Source organism: Protopterus annectens, chromosome 4.part0, assembly GCF_019279795.1.
Source record: "Protopterus annectens isolate FY-2018-M chromosome 4.part0, PAN1.0, whole genome shotgun sequence".
In the NCBI taxonomy this organism is placed as follows: domain Eukaryota; kingdom Metazoa; phylum Chordata; order Ceratodontiformes; family Protopteridae; genus Protopterus; species Protopterus annectens.
This window is the reverse complement of record NC_056733.1, coordinates 1,945,275,975-1,945,297,025: the sequence shown is the minus strand read 5'-3', so window position 1 is coordinate 1,945,297,025 and position 21,051 is coordinate 1,945,275,975.

Sequence of the window (21,051 nt, the reverse complement as noted above, 5' to 3'; positions counted from 1 at the left end):
TGTCTCAAAGAAATCCACCCAGTTCAGGAGGTGTGATCTGCATTTGATGAAGCCAAACTGGGTGTGCTCAACTGTGTGAAGGTTCCCAATGTCTTTATTGTTGACTTCCATTATGATTGGCTCCATTGTCTTGCAGATCAGACTCATCAGGTTCATAGAGCATGAATGCCATGGGTCTTTTGTGGCCCCACCCTTGTGGAGTGGGAAGAACGTTGCTGTGCAACATTCTATGGGTACATATCCTGTAGAGAGCATGTAGAATGTAGAGAGAGGTGTAGGTATCCTTGATGAATATGGATACATCCCCACCCTATGTGCTATGATACAGGTTCTGATGCTAGAAGGTATGGAATGAGTAGTATCCTGGTAGTGCTGATGTGCTCTCTAGAGCCTTGAACTAGGTTTCTGTTACTGCACAGATATCAATATTCTCCATACTGAGAAGTGCTTTGAGTGTGTGCATCTGGAGGCTGAGACGTCTGACAATGAGTAGCATTTAGCTCACTTTGTGGTTATTTGTGTTGGTTACAGTGTTTGGTTTGTACTGAGTGACCGGTGTTCACACCTGAAGTCAACACCTCATTGGTCCAATCTGACCATAAGCTAATTACCCTACATATCCACATTCTGCCTCCACCCCACATTAAGGAAACTGTTAAAAATGTTCTCCAAAGCCAACTTCATGCTTCTTAAGACAGAAGTGGTGAACTTCAGAACACCCATGCAGATGGACAATACAGTTACGACTACTGAATCCTACACAATTGCACTTTATAAGCACTTACATGAGTGCATGGATCATGCTATCCCAAACAGAACCAAGACGCTATCCTCCAAGAAAAGGAAGCCAATCTGGTGGTCCCCTGCCATAAACAAACTGCACAACAGAAGGAAGAAACTATTGCAAAAGAGGGTAAAACCCATGAATGGAGGAGTTCCCTGGTCAGCCTCAGTAAGAAGCTGCGATCCCTGATAAAATACTCCAAAGCTAGTTATGAAAACAAAATCACCACTGATTCTAAAGACAACCACAAAGCATTCTATAGCTATGTCAAGAATCATAGTGGCAACACTCAGATCTGCTCTGAGTTACAGCACAATGGCACTAAATATACAGACCCAACTGATATTGCCAACATCATGGCAGATAGGATCAATGCTAACTTTACCCCTCTCTCACCCATTAAAGAGCCCATCTCTATACCGGAAGAATGCAATATTGCTGTCATCATGGCTGCACAAGTAAAAAACACAGCATCCATGGGACAAGATAACATCCGAGGCTGCGTTCTACATGAACTACAGAATGAACTGGCACCACAACTAAGTACCATGTTCAATCATAGCCTCACCTCAGGCTTTGTGCCTGCTGAATGGCGCACAGTGATGGTTATCCCACTACACAAGGGGGGAGGCAACACGGACCCTGGGAACTAGCTCCCCATTAGCCTGTTGAGCCTGGTCTGCAAGGCCATGGAATGTATCATCATGGAACTTATAAACGAAGACATTGGTAATGTCAAAACTCTGGACCACAACCATTTCAGGTTTGTCAAAGGCAGATCATGTCTCCTAAACCTGATAGACTTCTTCAAAGCAGTCACCAAAGTTGTAGACAAGGGTAAGGTGGTTCACACAGCCTATCTAGATCTTGCCAAGGCTTTCAACACCATCCCCCACTCTGGAATTATAGATAAACTCACTAAACTAGGTATAAATCCCTATGTCACAAGATGGGTTGCCAACTGGCTCACTGACAGAACCCACACTGTGAATGTAGCAGACTCTAAGTCCGGCTTCAGACCAGTGACAAGTGGAGTACCACAGGGTTCAGTCCTGTGTCCTGTCCTGTTTGGTATCTACTTCCCTGAAGTACAGGCTAACACAGAAGGTCTTTGGCTAATGAAATTCCCAGATGACTGCAAACTAGGAGCCATAATCAAAACTACTAATGATGTGGACATCCTACCAAAGGGCCTCACGGAGACAGATGCCTGGTGTCAAAGCCATGGCCTCAAGCACAATGCCAAAAAGTGCATTGTCATTCCCTTTGGTAAAAACCTCTGTACCCATGAACTACAACATAGGTGGTAGTATACTTAACACTGAAAGTGTGATAAGAGACCTTGGGACACAGGTGGTCAGTAGACTCTCCTTTGATAATCACATCACCACAGTAGTCAGGAAATCCTTCTACATGGCACACCTCATCACAAAAGGTTTCTCATGCAGAAAAAAAGGTAATTGTTCCCCTCTACTCATCACTCATTAGATCCATTATAGAGTACAATGCCCCTTTTGGTATGTACCTCACAAGACATCTATAACAACTGGAAAGCCCGCAGAAATACCTCACAAAGAGGATTAGCGGCCTCAAATACATGCTCTACACAGACCATCTCAAAACACTCCAGCTTTACTCTGTTGCATATCGCCTACTCAGAGGTGATCTCTGCCTAACATACAAAGCTATGTCAAACACAGAGCCGTTGGACATGCTCCACTTAAAGAAATCCCAATCTCTCTGAGCTTCGGCCCCAAAACCCAGACCGAAATCCAAAAGGAGGGGGTGTATTCATTTTCATAAAGGATACCCACACCTCCAGGTTAGTGGCACAGCACAAGGCCTAGGAGACCATCCAAGTGCAACTAACAGTGGGAAAAGCTGCTTATCAGATCATAGCCTTCTACAGATCACCTACCTTGTCTCAGGACCCTCACTCAACATTCCTGAGAACACTGGAAAATATAGGTCCTACCAAACACCATGATATTAGGAGATTTCAACTATCCAAACACTGACTGGGAGAACTACTCAAGTACAAACTCCTTTGCCCAATGCTTTCTAGAGTTTATAAACACAAACGCCCTGGAACAGCTGGTCACCATGCCCACTAGAGGTGACAACATACTGGACCTGATCATCACCAACATGGAGGAATCAGTGTTCCACACCAGAGGTAAACCCCTCGCTGGTAAGATCAGATCATAAAGTAATCACACTGGACATCCACATCCCGACCCCACCCCCAGTTAAGGAAACCACTGTGAAAAACTTCAAAAGCAAACTTCACACTTCTCAAGACCGAAGTGGAATGTTTCAAAGACCCCTTGCTACAGGATAATGCTATCCAATCCGCAGAATCCTTTACAAGTGCATTATATGAGCATCTACAGGGGATGCATGGATCGAACCATCTCAAGTAAAACCAAGACTCACTCCTGCAAAAAGAGGAAACCAGTCTGGTGGTCCTTGGCCATAAATAAGCTATACAACAGAAGGGGGAAACGACTACATGATAGAGCAAAATTCCAAAAAGGAAAGCCATCACTGATCATTATTAGCAAGAAACTATGATCACTCATAAAATAATCCAAGGCCAGTTTCTAAAGAAAAATTGCCAAGGAATCTAAAGATAACCACAAAGCCTTCTTTAGTTATATCAAACATTTAGGTGGCAACTCTCAGATATGCTTTGAGCTACTGCAACGTGGCAAAAAATACACTGAGCCAACTGACATTGCCAACATCCTGCCGGACAAGTTTAGTTCAAACTTCACCCCCCCCCTCACCCCCCAAAAGGCTCGTGTCCATCCCAGAAGAATGCAGAGCCCCAGACAGCATGGACATGCAGGTAAAAACAGCCCTCTCCAAAGCTAAGAACACAGCATCAATGGGACCAGATGGTGTCCCAGGCTGCGTCTTACATGAGCTCAAAAAGGAACTAAACCCTCACCTAAATTCACTGTTCAGACTCAGCTTTACCACAGGCTATGTACCCAAAGAATGGTGTACAGCAACAGTCTGTCAACAAAGGTGGTGCCACAACAGAACCTGGGAACTATCACCCTATAAGCCTGACCAGCCTCGTCTGCAAAGCTATGGAGTGAATTATCATTGAACTCATAAACAGAGAACTTGAGAACCTCCAGACACTGGACCCTACCCAATTCGGCTTTGTTAAAGGCAGATCCTGCCTCCTAATCCTAGTTGCCTTCTTTGAAACAGTTACCAAGGCCATAGATGAAGGGAAGGTAGTCCACACAGCCTATCTGGACCTCACTAAGGCCTTTGACACAATTCCCCACTCTGACATCATAGACAAGCTTACCAGCTTGAACATTAACCCCTATGTTATGAGATGGGTGGCCAACTGGCTCACGGATAGAACACACATGGTCAGAGTTGCGAGTGCCATCTCCGACTCTAAACCAGTCACAAGTGGCATCCCACAGGTCTCGGTCCTGGGACCCCTCCTGTTCAGTATATACTTCTCTGAGGTTCAGGCAAGCACAGGAGGACTATGGCTGACCAAGTTCACAGATGACTGCAAACTGGGGACCATAATCGACTCTTCGGCTGACACAGACATCCTCCAGAAGTGTCTTACAGAGACAGATACCTGGTGTCAAAACCATGGCCTCAAGCTGAATGCCAAAAAATGCATAGTCATCCCCTTTGGAAAAACCAAAGTGCCCATGAATTACCACATAGGTGGTAATCCACTAGGTATGGAAAATGTAATTAGGGACCTGGGGATCCAGGTAGATAGTAACCTCTCCTTTGATAATCACATTGCCAAAGTGGTTAGATATTCCTTCTATGTAGCACACCTAATCACAAAAGGGTTCACCTCTAGATCAAGAGAGGTCATTGTGCCCCTCTACTCATCACTCATTAAGCCCATAACAGAGTACAATGCCCCATTTGGTATGTACCTTAATTGGCACTTGCAACAGCTGGTAAGACCACAGAAGTATCTCACCAAGAGGATCATGGGCCTCAAAGAGATGTCTTATGCAGCTTGACTAAAGAAACTCCAGCTCTACTCGGTTGCTTACTGCCTGCTCAGAGGTGATCTATGCCTGAGGTATAAGGCCATATCCAACCCAGAATTAATGGACATGCTCCACTTCAAGAAAAACAAATCTCTTAGAGCCACATGCTCCAGTGAATTAATCCTCAGCAAAGCAATAAACAGAACATGCTGGTGGGATAGATTCCTGTCCCAGAGACTTCTGTCACTCTGGAATATAATCCCAGTTGATGTCAGGCAGAGCCCCTTGCAGACTCTCTTCAAGAGGAATCTTGACGAGTGAATGGGAAATTGTAAATTTACCCCTGGGATCACTTCAGTGGCCCTGCTAGACAGAGACCCAGGAAACTAATTTAAAAGGAGGCGAAAGCCAACACATTCTGGCTAGGCTTACAAAATGCCCTTGGGCAGAGAGCCTAGTACCTACCTATGAACCTATGAACCTACACGCTCTAGGGACCTAAACCTTGTCATCACAATAAACAGAACATGCTGGAGGGATAGATCTCTGTCCCAGAGACTTCACATACTCCGGAATAAACTACCTATCTATATTGAACAAAGCTCCTCATTAACACTCTTCAATAAAAATCTTGATGATTGGATGGGAAATGGGAAATTCACCCTGAAGATCACTTCTGTGTCTCTGCTCGACAGTGGCACAGGAAAATAAATTTCTTGGGTAGCAAAAGCCAGGGTACCTTTTTGGCTGGGCTTGTATAGGCCCCAGGGCCAATAGCCTAGTACCTACCTATGAACCTATCTATGAACCTTTGAGCCTTGCCTAAAAAAGGTAATATGGGGACAGCAAGAGCCTTGGCCAGTATTCAGAAGCATAGGGGCGACAGGTGCAAACCATCTGTAGTGAAGCAACAAGGCTTGTCTATCATGTCATCACAGGCAGACAGGGACTGGATCCCCTTTGAATGACACCAGAAGCTCAGCCAATTGTTGAAGTTTATCATCTTTCTGTTATATTGCAGTATCATGTAGGTGAAGGTAAGATGCTACTCAAGGTCAGAGCCATACCAGCCTGGGCTACATGATCATAGAGCTGATATATATCTCTTGTGATGTTGTCCTGGGAGGTATGTGTCAGATCATTCATACTGACATGTACAAAGAACACGTCATATAGGTACCTGTTCTGGAGTGATGTAAGTGTTTGTGTTATGTAGTGGATCATAGCACCTGACAGACAACTGATAGTAACCTTCCCCTTGTCCAGCCGAGTGAGTGGAACATCTGTGTGCCTGACTATGAAGTCACCTATTATTAGTGTGATGGGTATGTTGTTTTGCCTTAGGGCCTGTTGTGAGGCACACTGTTTTTGTGTATTATGTGTTTTCTGGCGTGTTCTTGGAGGTGCATGTTGCTTGCTTGTCTGCTTAGGAGGACACTCTCTCTTTTTCAGATTAATATTTGTATTCTCCGAGTATGGTAATATGTATTTATGTGTGTGTTTTGCTGGTGCTTATATTGTAGGTCTATGTGAGACAGTTGGTGTTGTGGTTGTAAGACCCTACTCCTCCTGACTGTATTGTCCAGTATTGGGTTGACAGAGCTTAGCCACTGGTTTGACCCTGTGTGTGCCAGCATGTGGTGCATCAACCCATATATGATATGGTCATGGCCTATGCATACAATACACTCACAATACACCTAGTATGATAAGCCTGCTGAGGTTAGCAAATGTGAAAAAAACCTTTGTGCAAACTGTCAACAAGTAATGTCTGTATTGCACCCTGCAACTCCATATTGCTTGCTGAAGTGTAAAGACATACTTAGTTTGGATTAAGAACATTGCACTTGCCAACTGTGTGTGTGTGTGTGTGTGTGTGTGTGTGTGTGTGTGTGTGTGTGTGTGTGTGTGTGTGTGTGCGTGTGTGCGTGTGTGCGTGTGTGCATGTGTCTGTCTGTCTGTCAACTATGTGTGCATGCCTTCCTGGGGAGGAGCAACCTTTTTGGAGAATACTCACACCCCTTAAAAGTGGTATACTCATCTTTGACAAGTCTGATGATGTCACCATCCTACAAATATACCTGTGGAAAGATGAAATCCCAGTAATGTGTGTAGTGTGTTGTATAAATGCATATTGCTGTAGTAACATGATGCAATTATGTAGGGGTTTGAATCCTGCCCTTACCAAGTGCGAGTGTCTCCCTGGGGAAGAGCAACCTTTTTGGAGACTACTCACACACCTTAAAAGTGGTATGCTCATCTTTGTCAAGTCTGATGATGTCACCATCCTACAAATATACCTGTGGAAAGGTAAAAGCCCAGTAATGTGTATATCATGTCATGTAAATGCATTCTGCTGTGATATCATAATGTAGTTAGGTAGGGGTTTGAATCCTGCACTTTCAACTGTGTGTGTGTGTGTGTGTCTCCCTGTAGAATAGCAACTTTTTCTACGAATACTCACACCCCTTAAAAGTGATACACTCATCTTTGACAAGTCTGATGATGTCACCATCCTACAAATAAACCTGTGGAAAAATGAAATTTCAGTAATGTGTATAGTTTGTTGTGTAAATGCATACTACTATTGTATCACAATGTAGTTAGGAAGGAGTTTGAATCTCACACTTGCTGACTGTGCGTGTGTGCTCCAGGTGTGTGACACCATTGGTGAATGTGGAGTGGGTTTTGATTTTTCTAGTGTATGACATATCACAATGACAACTGTATGTGCATTACACATGTAAGGTAGCTGTAGGGCAAATCCATATACATACATGTGACCTCAATTATTTCGCAGGTGGGTACTCTGCTTTCTCCATGAACGCATCTGTTATCTTTGCCAGACTGTGCTGGTGCTTTCCAGACCTTAGGTCACTTCTGTATACTTGTGACAAGCTTAGCCACTGCAGTGATCCCTGGGCTACGTCTTCTGTTTCACATCCACTCATCACAGTTTCTATTGAAGAGTATGAGTGAGGGATCATGCTTGAGGTATATTTGAAACCTGTTCCAAAGCAAGCAATGTCTGGCAAAGATGACTAATCATTATAGGTGTGCAACAACCTCTGTGGATCTGCATGCAAACGCTTTATTGCTTATGTGCTCCACAGAGGGATTTCCAAAACCCTTTAGTAATGTGATTATCAATGGAGAGATGACCAAACACATGGCTCTATGTATGCATTAGTATCTGTTCCACATTTTGGGGGCTACTACCTATGTGGTACTCTGGGGATACTTTCTTTTCTAAAAGTTGATAACTATACTTTCTTTGGCTTATAGCTTTACAGCATGAGTTTGACACCAGGTATCTGTCTCTGTGATACCCTTTTGTAGGATGTGTGTGTCATCTGGAGAAAAAGTATAGCCCACAGTATGCATTTTCATCAAACGTGAGCAGACATATCCCTACTGTGTTTGCTTGTACCTAAGAAAGCTATATGCCAAACAGGAGTGGTCCAAGGACTGAGTGCAGGTGAATACCACTTGTTACTGGCATAGAATAGTACATGGAGGCTGCAAATGTTATTGTGTGTGCTACATCTGTGCTTCAGTTGTCAAGCCATCATCTAACAATCGTTTATGGTCAGTCTGTTGAGATTATGTATAATACCAGAATGTGGGATGGGTATGAATTCCTGGTGAGCTATAGCGTGGCTGTGTTGACCTCCCCTCCCTCACCTATAGCGTTGTTAACTGGCTTGAAGTCTACTAGGCGTAGGAGCCATGATCTGGCCTTTAGAGAACCTAAGTGGGTATGGTGCAGTGTTTGCAGGTTTATAATGTCTCTGTTAATGAGTTCCATAATGCTCTGCTCCATAGCCTTCCAGATAACATTTGTCTGGCTTATAGAGTGAGAGTTTCCAGGACCTGTTGTAGCTCTACCCTTAATCAATTTATGTTAACATTTGCACTGTGTGTGACGAGGGTGGACAGGTTTAAGAATAAGTATATTGGAGGGTCAGGCCAGGTTTGAAGGTTAGTAGACCGAGCCAGATAGGCAGGATTAAGTTGGTTTGTACATGTGCTGAGGAGGGATGCAGAGTATATTGTGAAATAGATGCTAAGGATGAAGCCGACAGGTATCAGGAAAAGAGGAATGCCTAAGATGAGGTTTACGGCTGCGGTGAGACAGGACATGCAGGTGGATGCTGTGACAGCGCAAGATTCAGAGGGCAGGAAGAAATGGAAACAGATGATCTACTGTGGCAACCCCTAATGGAAGCATACAAAAGGGGAAGAAGAAGAAGATGTAGCTCAACCCTTGTGGACTGTGAGCACCATTATCGTGTATCATTCCACAAGTATGAAACCTGTATAGAGGCTGCATCTCGACAGAGTATTTAGGTGAGTGGTGAATTCATATGTTAGCTTGTGTATGACACAGCCAGGGACACTGTCTAGTACCATTGCCACTGTGGTTTGGACTGTGGTAAAGAGATGTTTTAACTAGAGTGTCTGTGAATCATCAGGTTTTACATTCTTCAGGTCTGGAAATGTGGCCCTTGTGTAACGACAGGGTGGTGAAATCCACATTCAAACTGTCTGACAAGGAATTGGTAATGTCAGTCAGATAAGTGTACTTTGTGACCATTTACATTAAATGTGACCTGATCTGAGATTTCCCCTGTAGATTATAAACAACATTAAAGAAAGCTTTAGTGTTGCCTTTGGAACCCTTGCCTTTTTGTATTTTGAACTTGCCTTGTATGTTTATTGAGGGATGATATTTTCCCAATGATACTGACCAGAGAGGTTATCTATTCTTGGTATGTAACTCTTTTTTGGTACAACTTCACAACTTCTATTATATATTTAGTTTATGGCAGGGATCCATGAGACTAATGTACTTTTACTGTATAAGTGAGAATTTCTTGCGTTTGTGAGAGCACGGTCCATGCAACCCTGTAGGTGATCAGTGTCCATTTCTAAAGGATTACGCAGCTGGGACAGTGTTAACCTTAGTAATACAAACCAATGACAGATACAACAACAGCATCACCCAGAGAATAGTGTCAACCTGTGTCATACACACACATGCGTACTCAAGTTCCAAACTATGGTGTTAACACTGGTCAATACAGGGCATGTCACCCTGCCCATGTGTCCAATATGCATGTACATGCAGACAGTGCACCTCCACCATGTTCACAAATGTACACCTGCAAACCTGTGCTGCACACATCCCACACTTACTGTCCACTGTATAACACATGCTGACACAACTAAACACATCAGCCAAGTGGCACATGGGCAAACAAAACTCAATTGGAATAAACACTGGTGAAAACAATACAACATTGCTAATTACAGCTTTAATGCATCATGCCTGCTCAGCTACACCTTCAAGGATATCATTATACTTTACTGCTGACAACATGCTACACATCCAACCATTGCTATACTTTATTAAAGTCACCCTGTGCATCAGCACCATGTTAGCTTGTACCTGCATCAATGTTACAGATGACAGGAGCTGGCACAGGTTTCATCATATGCACAGGGTGTCTTGTTGGTTTGCCAGAGGCCTACACTGAGCCATACAATCGACATGTGTGTGTGAGTGTGTGTGTGAGGGCCATGAGTACTGTTATGGGCCAATGCTGATGTAATGTGTGCGGGTATGTCTTTGCCCTTTCTGGTTTATGTGTGTGTGTGTCTGCATGTACACAGTTCCACCATGTGGCTGCCATATACGGAGATTTGTGAGACAGCTACAGACTGTACCTGGCAGGCTTTACAGATCACCATCTCTGGCAATGGATATGGAACCTGTGCCTGACAGGGGTGCTACAGACAGTATCAGGTACTAATCCAGACTGGGTACTATCCTCAGAGCTTGACATATGTCCACTGGATCCAGGTCCCTGCTGGGACCGGCCAGAGCCACATGCACATGGTCTTCTAAAATGGTCTATTGACAGCCCTCCCAACATTGCTGGGGCTGGTACAGGCACTACAGGAGTGGCTGTGACTTGCTGGATGTCCACGGTGACCGCCAGCTGCTGATGCTGCTGACATACGTCCACGTCAACATTTCAACTGTCCCGCACTGTCCTGACACATGGACATGACATTGTGGAGGACATCCAATGCCTCACCCCAATGTCTATCAATGACATCAGTGTAGTTACATATGGCACCTGCTAGGTCACGGATACTGTAATTTACAGAGGTGTTATGAGCCATCTGTGCCCTTATTCCCTGTCTGGTGTACTGCTCCATTTGTGTCTGTGCCTCCATGACAGCCTGGAACATGCGTGTGGTAGAAAGAGGTGTGACACATCTGCCAGGAGCATGATGACCAGCAGTGCTCTTACGAGAACCCCTGGGCATCTGCCTATGTGGTACCATTCCAGACATCTGGCTATGGCTGCTGTGTCTTGATACATGTGCCATAGATGCCACACTGTCCTGGCCAGTGCCAACCGTACACTGTCCCTCAGTTAAGGGCAATGGTGATGTTGGATGTACAAGCAGTACGACTGTGTGCATGGATGGGGTGGAGACTTGTGTACTGTCAATTGGTAGCCCAACAACAGACCCTGACAAACCTGTCTGTGCCTCAGCACACCTATCCTCATCATCACTGTCTGTCTCAGTGACATCAGGTTCCCTGCTGTACTGAACCAGCCCCACCTCAGCACCTGTGAGAGGAAAACAGGAAACACACTTTAAGACCTGAACATGACTTCAGACCACATGCGCACATGTGCACATGCACACATGCACACATGAACACATGCACACATGTGCACATGCACACATGCACACACACAAAAATACACTCCTCCCTAAAGCAGGCGCACACAACACCAGCAATCTCAGAACATACACAATAGCAGGTGATGTTGGGGTACAGTATCACAAGCAAAACAGTCATATCTCACATGTCAACGTGCAGGACATGTGTTGCTCAACAGCATGCAGTGAAAGTGTAGACAGTATACATGGCTTTGATGCATGTGTTTTGCTATTAGGTGATGGGCCTCCCTCTGGAACACAATGCATACATGGACACAACATTGCTGTACGGGTATTCATAACCCTGTAATGCACTGTGCACCATAACTCACAGGTGTACATACCATTGCTGGATGTGCATCTGTGTGTCAGATAGGTTTCCAATGCTGATTACAGCCTCTGTGTCTTTAGCAAATAATTGTGGACACATTTTAGCACATGCATGATGAGTATTCACACAACATCATCAGTGGTGCATGGATAACTGATGGAATACCATTTGGCCACATACCCAATGTACGGCACTTATGGTGAGTGTAGACCATATTGTGGACATGCCAGTCTCATCCATGACATGGCATGCTAAAACACAACTGCATATTTAAACACTACACATACCAATGTGTGTCATATGACCTATCCACTCAATAGCATCACAAGACATATATGTGTCAGTTGTGCAAATGGTGATGGGTATGCATATTGTTTAGAGGTGCATATGTGTGCACACATGCAGCATTAAGGTGTATAGCAGTGAAAGCTATGTGTAGCACTGTGGTTACATAAACTGGATGGGGTATAGTACCATAGGCCATCATCATGAAGCATCATGTGGTCAATCAAGGCTACAAATGTTTCCCAAATCAGCGCTAATCATGCTGTGTTGGAACTGTACTACCTTGGCTACATTCACCATTTCACAACCAGTTGTTATGTGAGTTTGTAAGGAGACCAATAAGGAGCATTCCCTGACATGAATGTGTAGTGTGTTGCAAAGTGTTTAAATGCCCCATGATAGGCCTCTACCCCTCAGGTATATTATGTGTAATGTGTGGATGAGATTTTGGATACTGGCATGTGTCTTTACAGAGGGTTTGGGAATCCTTTATGTGTAGCATGTTAAATGCTCTGCATACTGCGGTGGTGGTGCTGCGGTAGTGTTGTCACCTCACAGTAAGATGTTGTCCTGTTCGATTCTCAGCTAGAGCATCTTCTGTATGTAGACATGTATGAATGAGTGTACCTTCATTGAAGGTTGTGCGTCAGGGCTGGCAACTCGGCACGTAAAAATCTACTGCCAATCATTAGCGGACCAGAGTTCCGCTGTGGTGACCCCTGACCGGGAAAAGCTGAAAGACACAAACATGTTAAAATGCTCTGTGTATGACATAGATGTGTATGTTATGTGCATGTTGAGTATCAACTGTGCCTATCCAATGGTCACTACAGTCTAGCCACATTTGTTTGAGATGGTCTGGGTATTGCATGTGTTTGAGGCAGCTAATCACATTAGTGAGCTGTGTGTGCTCTTACACCAAACATGCACAGCATGCATTATGGGTAGGTGTGTTACATGTGTACATGGCCTACACCTTAACTATGACACGCACTTTTTATTTACAATAATAAATATAGAACACACTCGCCAGCATCTGTCCACTGCCTTGATGTCACCCCAGAGGGACCTACATAGAGATGAGACAGTTTGTCAGTGGCCACAACTGAGGCATTGCTACTGTGTGTTTGCAATCTTACAGTACAACAATAGTTTACATTCACGGGGCTACAGATTATCTTCCAAATGATCAGTATTGCACAACAACAGGCTCCACATCTTTGAACAACGCACTCCACATCTCACATATGCATGATCTACCAGTACAGATAACAGTAGTCTACAGATATGCCATGTTACCTGCATGCTCCATGTGTGCTTGCTGGTTGGCTCCAACCTCCATCATGGTGTATGTCTGCTGCTGTTGTTGTTGGGCAGGTGCCACCAGGCTCAGGAGCAGCTCCTCCACTCTGGTGAGGGGGGGTGGATATTAACACCACCTCCTGATGCAAGCTGTTGTCTCCGAACATCAGCAGCACGCTGATGGACATGTCTGAGAAGATCACTGCAGTGGTGGTGTACCTGCTCATATGTCCGGTTATGCAGGCCTACCTCATTTACCCTGCAGAAAACATCTTGCCACATTGCAGTACACTCCTGCTGGTCCTGGCTGGTTCGTGAGCACATGAGATGGTAGTGCTAAATCATACTGCTAGTAATTATATCATCTTCAGCACTACTATAACTGGGGTTCCTGTGATGCGCCACGATCCCTGGAAGACATAAATATGAAAATATGTCTGAGCAAGTTATATGGCACATTTAACATTATACAGTACAGATATCACTGAACTGCCATATATAGCAACCTATTAGCTAACCGAGAGTGAAACACTTTAACTGCCACATATCACTGCTCACCTCACAACTGCTTAAAAGTGCCTTGCTCACTCTCTATCTAATGAACCATATTCTGAACAGCAAAAAAATAAAATCACTATATAAGACTATACAAGAGTACCTGGCACACTGTATGCAACACGATGCATCACCTAGCCACAGCAGATATACATCAAGCTGATGTGTAAAGAAATATATCATCCATCACAATGAGTGTAAGGTCCAGTAAATGTATTACTATTATACCACACAACTTGTTAATGGCAAACCCGTAGCCAAAATATGTGCACAATTGGGAATACAGGTCGCATACTGCTGTAGTACACTATGAATGTTGCTAGATACGCAGTTATATGTTTTACCACACATATGTCAAAGGACGTTACAGACATAACCACACACACATCAGACAAAGGTATGACAACCCAGATAAGCTTTCAGTGTGTACTATACAGTACTGTGTGTCAGTACTTACACAACCTTAATCTTGAGAAATGTAATCTGTGATGAATACAGGGATCACACAAAACAGTGAATGCAAGCAATGTGGACATACACCATACTTTGCTGTACAGGCCCAGAGCTTCGAGTAGTACTACAGTACACACAGGATTTGGATTCAACATCAGTACCAATCAATAATCATATATGTAGTGCTTTAGCCTCCAATGACACACCCTAGTTAAAACCAAGGGACTTAATCACACTGTATGCAACAGAATACACAGCTTTTGCTAGGATCAAAGCAAGGACCCATAATAACATGACATAAACAGTTTCCCACTAAGCTATCCCACAGATACATATCTTTGACATATTCACAAACATATTGACCATCACAGTCAGTCAACAGTACAGAGAATCTATAGCAACAAGTAGATGTAGGTGTGTATGAGTATATATAACTATATATATATATATATATATATATATATATATATATATATATATATATATGTAGATATACATATACACATCCATTGGTGTACATATACATATATATGTAGGCACATATACATTTCACCTTTCATAGTGAGAATATCAGTTATACAAAGGATGTAAGGTGTACAGTAATGTAATAAAATCGCACAGTCTTGGGATAAATGCATTGAAGGTGTTCACAGCCCAGGTAGCTTTAGCAGGCCTCACTGGCTTCAACACTACAAACTGAACAAACCACCCACAGTGTTTAACCAACACATGTCATATACCAGCACTGTATGCTGTCTTGTTTGTCACACACTAAAACCTACATACAAATATGCGCATACTAACCTTCACCAACATATATATCTCCACCCTTCACAAATAGTTGCAATATGTCCCCTGCTCTATGCACATATACAGATGTGAATATATATGACACATATATTTCTCTGTATGTGTGCGGCAAACACACACAAGGTCCACACTGTTGTAAGTCCCTGGACCTCACAGCTGAACTGTTGGGCCTTGCTGCAACACAAACAGGTGTCACATATGAACACACACTAACATTAGGGGTATACATGGCTACAGATGCTAGATAAGCATACTAGACTGCTACAGCAGTTGCCAGTGCTAAGCTACACTTTAATATGACTATCATGCATGTGTTGTTCTGTCACACCCATGTTTATATAATGTCAACGCTAATCCCCTCAACAGCCATTGGCCACACTACTGTACAGAACACAGATAACATGGATCAGATCTTTGACATTTAATGCTGTGCTACACATTTCATAGGTATGTCCCACTGCCCACGGGTACACACAGGATTGTCCATAGCAGTAGTTAAGCAGAACATCTGTGCATAAATAAGTACTGCTTCCACATATGAATGGTTCACATTATGCAGACTATTCTTCAATAACATCTACTACATGCTAGTAAATACATGTGTGTCACATACCTTTCCTTTGTATGATTTGGTAATATTTATTTTTCTTTTTCCTTTTCTCTGTCTCTCTCTCTCTCTCTCTCTCTGTCAGTCTCTGCATTAGAGTGATTGAGTTTGTTGGCAGAGATTGCAGCCTGCTTTTCTATGAATTTGCACATGAGCATGCGATGGCCTCTGCACCAATTAGTGGCCACCATTTGCTAATTGCATGCAGCCTGCTGAGTAGTAATTGCAGTAATCACTGTCATAGCAACTAGTACTAGAAATTGCTAACTCATATAGGCGTGGCCCTTTCAGCTTTCCAAGATGGAGATCATCCCGGATTGCTGTGGACATCATTGTTTAAGACAGAAGATTGGTATAGTTCTTATATCAGAAGCCAGGAGTGTAGCCAGAGATTTACATTTTGTACTCAGACCTAATGTTGCTGCTTCCAGTACCCACTTGTCAGTGTAGAAATGTACTCACCCCTCAAAATGCTGCCCCAAGATACATGGAAATATGTACTTTCTTTTCAACTTTTACAATTAACTGCCATACAGAGCTAGTTACTGAGATGTATTCCTTTGGCAAAAGAATTGTTTGTGAACTGCTATACTGTGAATATTCATTTACTCAGTTCTAAACAGTTTGTGCTTTTTTAGTGTTGACATTAGCACAAGCCACTCAGAAAAACTGGACACATTTCAGTACTGTGAGTATGCTTACCTACATCCTTGGTAGACCCTGCACACACGGGTATATTCTACATTTGGGTAGGGTTGCAAAAGTACAGAGAACGTAAGTAGTATTGTGTGGATTTTATCTTGCTGGACTTACAGGGTTGCTGTGTACATGCTAGTTTATCAAGGCAAGTAGTAAATCTGCGTAACTCCCAACTGTGGACCTATCCACATGATAGCCAGAGAATAGCCTGTTATTTTTTGTCTGTGTACAACACATGTCTTTTCAGCAATAGAGCAATGGCATTCTTACAGTTGGTTGCTACCAGTACATAGCTACGTCCATTTGTATTTCAGTGTTGTATTCCTACATAAGGGTATGCTTCCAAAACTCCTTCCAAATGCTATTTGCACAGTGTGTAACAGCAGAAAGGCTGATATGCCTCTGTGTTTCTGCCTCTGCCAGACCTCTCAACCACTCAGGTACATATTTGAACAGACTCAGGGAAAAGTAAAGAAAAAGTCAGGGACAGTCAGGGACTCCTTTAAAATATTAATGCCATTAAGTTGAAACATTGAGAGAATCAGAGCATATTAATTATTGTCATTATTCATTAAGTGTAATTCACCACCTTTCTGGCCAAAGTCAGTAGGTTACAGAGGGATTCAGAGGGACAGAGCTAAAATTTGTTTCAAAATCAGGAACATCCCTGCAAATTAGGGACAGTTGGGAGGTATGGCATCTGCCCTAAACAGATATGCCAGTGTTTGTCCTGCTGTGATACTGTGTGGGGTTGTAAAGTGATGGTGTAATATTATTACCTGCTAGAATGGCTGCTTCTCTTATCACAGTTGTGTAATGTAATCCCACAACAACTGTTGGTAAACATCCACAGAACAAGTTGTGTGGTATGGTGTTCCTATTTTTCCTTTACATTCATTTATTCTGATGTATGCATATCTACCGTGGCTTAGTGGTACATCATGTTGTGTAGTGTGTACAAGGTCCGGGGTTCGAGACTGTCAGAGGTGTTTTATTTTGCTCCTGAGCAGAACAAGGGCCCTCACATACAGAGTGACTAAGGCACTTTTAAGCAGTTGTAAGCAGGTTTGTGCAATGCTTACCAATGCTTAGCTAAGCACAAACAAGTGTAAACTCGCGCAAACCCACTAACTACAACTTAATAGTGCTTACTCCCACTAACCCCTGCGCTCATTTCTTTGAAAGAAAAGAAAAATGGGGAGATAGAAAAGTGGTGAAAAATGGGCACAAAGAAGGAAATACAGTATGGAAAATAGCTCGGGATGTGCAGGATGGGTTTAGGGAAGGTCCATAGCTGCCCATTTCTTTAACAGCAGCAGCTGTGCATATGGAATAAATTTGGAGGTAGATATGAAGCCTTCAACCCCTGAGAGAGGGGTGAGGACAATAAAGTATGTTGTAATGCCAATTAAATAACATTTTATGTGTCCAGTGGAGATGTGTGCAAAATGGGCAGCTATGTATTTTCAGATGAGAGTGGAATGTGGGGTAGGGGAAGTAGGTATATTTGGGGAGGTAGGTAGGGGAGGTAAACAGACAAGACAAACAAGATGCATACAGAGGCAGTATATGACACATGTGGTGGGTGAACACCTTTGACAGAGAGGGACGTTTGGAAATCACAAGCTCATGAGCCCCCAGATGGAAAAAGTGGGACTGAGGTCCCCATCCATGGGCAGTCACCACTGCACCTTCACAGCCCAGAGAGTGGCTGTGCTGGGGGCAGTGTAGGAGGGACAGGCTGACATGGGAGTTGCACCACTTGTGCCTCAATCTCTCTACGCACCACAGCCTGGACCATTCAAAGGGTGATATGTGGTCCTCCTCCACCCACGCTTACACGGGGGGCCAAGCCCCATCCCCTGCAGCACTTCCACCCAATGGTGGCACAGGGCCAATGGAGGAGGAGGTCCCAGGCAGGGCACTGGAACTGCTGGTGCCAGGTGCCATGGCCAGCTGAGGTGGGACAGGTGGGTCTGCTGGGACCGGCCTTCCCATATGAACTGTGTTTTGGAGAGTTTAACAAAGATATGGATTAGTGACAGTCAACAGCATTCACAATTAGTTATAACAGCATGGAGACGTATTCTCATTAACGCAACACACCAGATTTTCAACGGTTGAAAAGCAAGCATAACACATGCTTATATAGAACAATAGTGGACATTACAACAGCATGCAGATTGAACTGATGGCAGCAGGCCACCAATATTGTGGTATTTTAACAGGGCACATGCATAGAAATAAATGCAAATATTTATAAACCAATAGGACATATGTCCCAACAAATGTTTTGAGATTAGACATACCAATTGAGGTGTGGAATTGCATTTTTTATGCACATACAGTAGGGTGGAAAAAGATAGCTTAATTAACAACTTATATATCCTTTTAGTTTTCACTACATTCCTATTAAATGCAGTTATATGTCCCTTACATGTATTATTACACTACCCAATGTCCTTATATTGTGCAATTGGATTTTGCTAGATCATTATATACATGAGCTGTATCTTACAAACTGTCCAAGATGCAGATGTTACTGCTACATATGTTGAGAGTTGCTCACACACACACTACTGCTAAGATGGTACACTGACAGCTCTACTTTCATATAATTATCTAGATATGTTCAGGTGAAAGTATCAGTTATATGTTAACAGCTCCCTACATTTCTGGTAGCACACTGACATTTCTGGGGAACACAATACCAAGCTACTCATGCGCCAGATTAACCTGTACATGCTGGGCATGAACCAACAGTTGAGGGCTGTAAATATGCAAAAAAGCTACTGTCACTCCCTTCATCCACGTTATATGGGCCTACCCAAGTGTGGGTTAACACTGCTTAATACAACACTACTATTTGTAGAATGCAACAGTGCAACAACATATCAAAGAAAATGACACAGACGCACTCCAGAAATTACATTTATTAAAGGAATATTACACCTTTATTTGGTTAAAACACTTTTTGAAGGCTCTGTCATTATTTTATATAACAGTACATGCAGAATAATTACTAACCTGCCTGATGATGCATCCTATGCAGCCTATCTTCATGGGCTTGCTGATTCATAGCACGGACACCTGCAGCTGTGAAGTAAATGCAGTGATATTGAAACATACCTATCCATAGTATAGACAAGCATAGCAATTCTTAACTACTTAATACAATGGCTGCTTACTCAATACTGGGGTATTAGGCATCGCACAGGATTCCTGGATCCACTGGTCCAGTTGATCCTCCTTACGTCGCTTCAGGTCAGAATAATGGTGCCTGACCTGCTCATCAGTCCGAAGAACACCAGTGGCACTGGTGAGATCACGAGCAAGACTCTTCCAGGCCTCCAGTTTATATTGTGTACCCTGGTACTGGCCCCACAGGAGTCTTTCCTCATGATTGTAGACATGGAGCCAAACCATTACTTTGGACTCTTCAATGCCCCAGAGTTGCGGTCTAAATCGAGTGCCTTCTCCAACACCAGCCATGCTGACTGCAGAAGGGAGCTACAACCAGTTATAGCAAGTATTCCCACCTGTGGAGCTTAAATATGCCTCATTTCTCACACTTATTTGTGATTGGCCAGTTTTGAAAAAACTCAGCTGTAGGCACACTTGCTTAGCTGATGTTGGCAATGTTTAAAATTCTTTAGATATATACGTGTCTGTTGAAAATGCATGGTTATGAAATGCTGTCATGGCTTAGTGGTTCAGTACTGTGACTATAGTGCACAGTATCCTGAGTTCAAGCTCTGTCACTGCTTTTTATTTTCCTACTGGGCAGACCTGACTGGTTAAAGTACAGTAAAGGAGGTGTGGCCATGTTTAGCCAACTTTGCTCAACTTTGCCAGACTTTGCCCAAAGTTGCTCAACATTATTCGATGTTGCCCAACATTGCGCTGGTTAATATGGTGTGCAGCTACGTGCAAATAAGTTGTGGTTGCGCTGGTTAGCACAGTGCGCAGCTACATGCAAATACATTGTGCTAGTTAATGCGGTGCGCAGCTACGAGCAATTTAATTTAAATATGATCAATACTGGTAAAATGTGCTTAGCAGTACTTTATATTGCTTAAAATAAGCTATATATTGCTTAAAATAAAGTACTCATGCCTCCGAATGCATAACATTTTCACCTTCATATGTATATAATTTGTTCACTACTACATGTAACATTTCAATGCTTTTTACAAAACTTATACATAACAAATGTCAGGAAATATTTTTCTATACAGATTTCCAACAGAAAATGGAACGTACAGTAGTGGGACTCAAACCGGTAATGCCTTCTCTTTGTGCAAAGGCTCTAACCACTACGCTATTGCGATTTTGCTTAATTTGCATATATTTTTCTTATTATCCTCTTCAGTGTCTAAGCTGCTAACTGTAGCTAAGCAATGGGAAAACCCGTGCAAACACGCACAAATACGGGCAGCTATATCGGAAACAAAAACAAAAAAAATGTCTTTTAATTTTTACA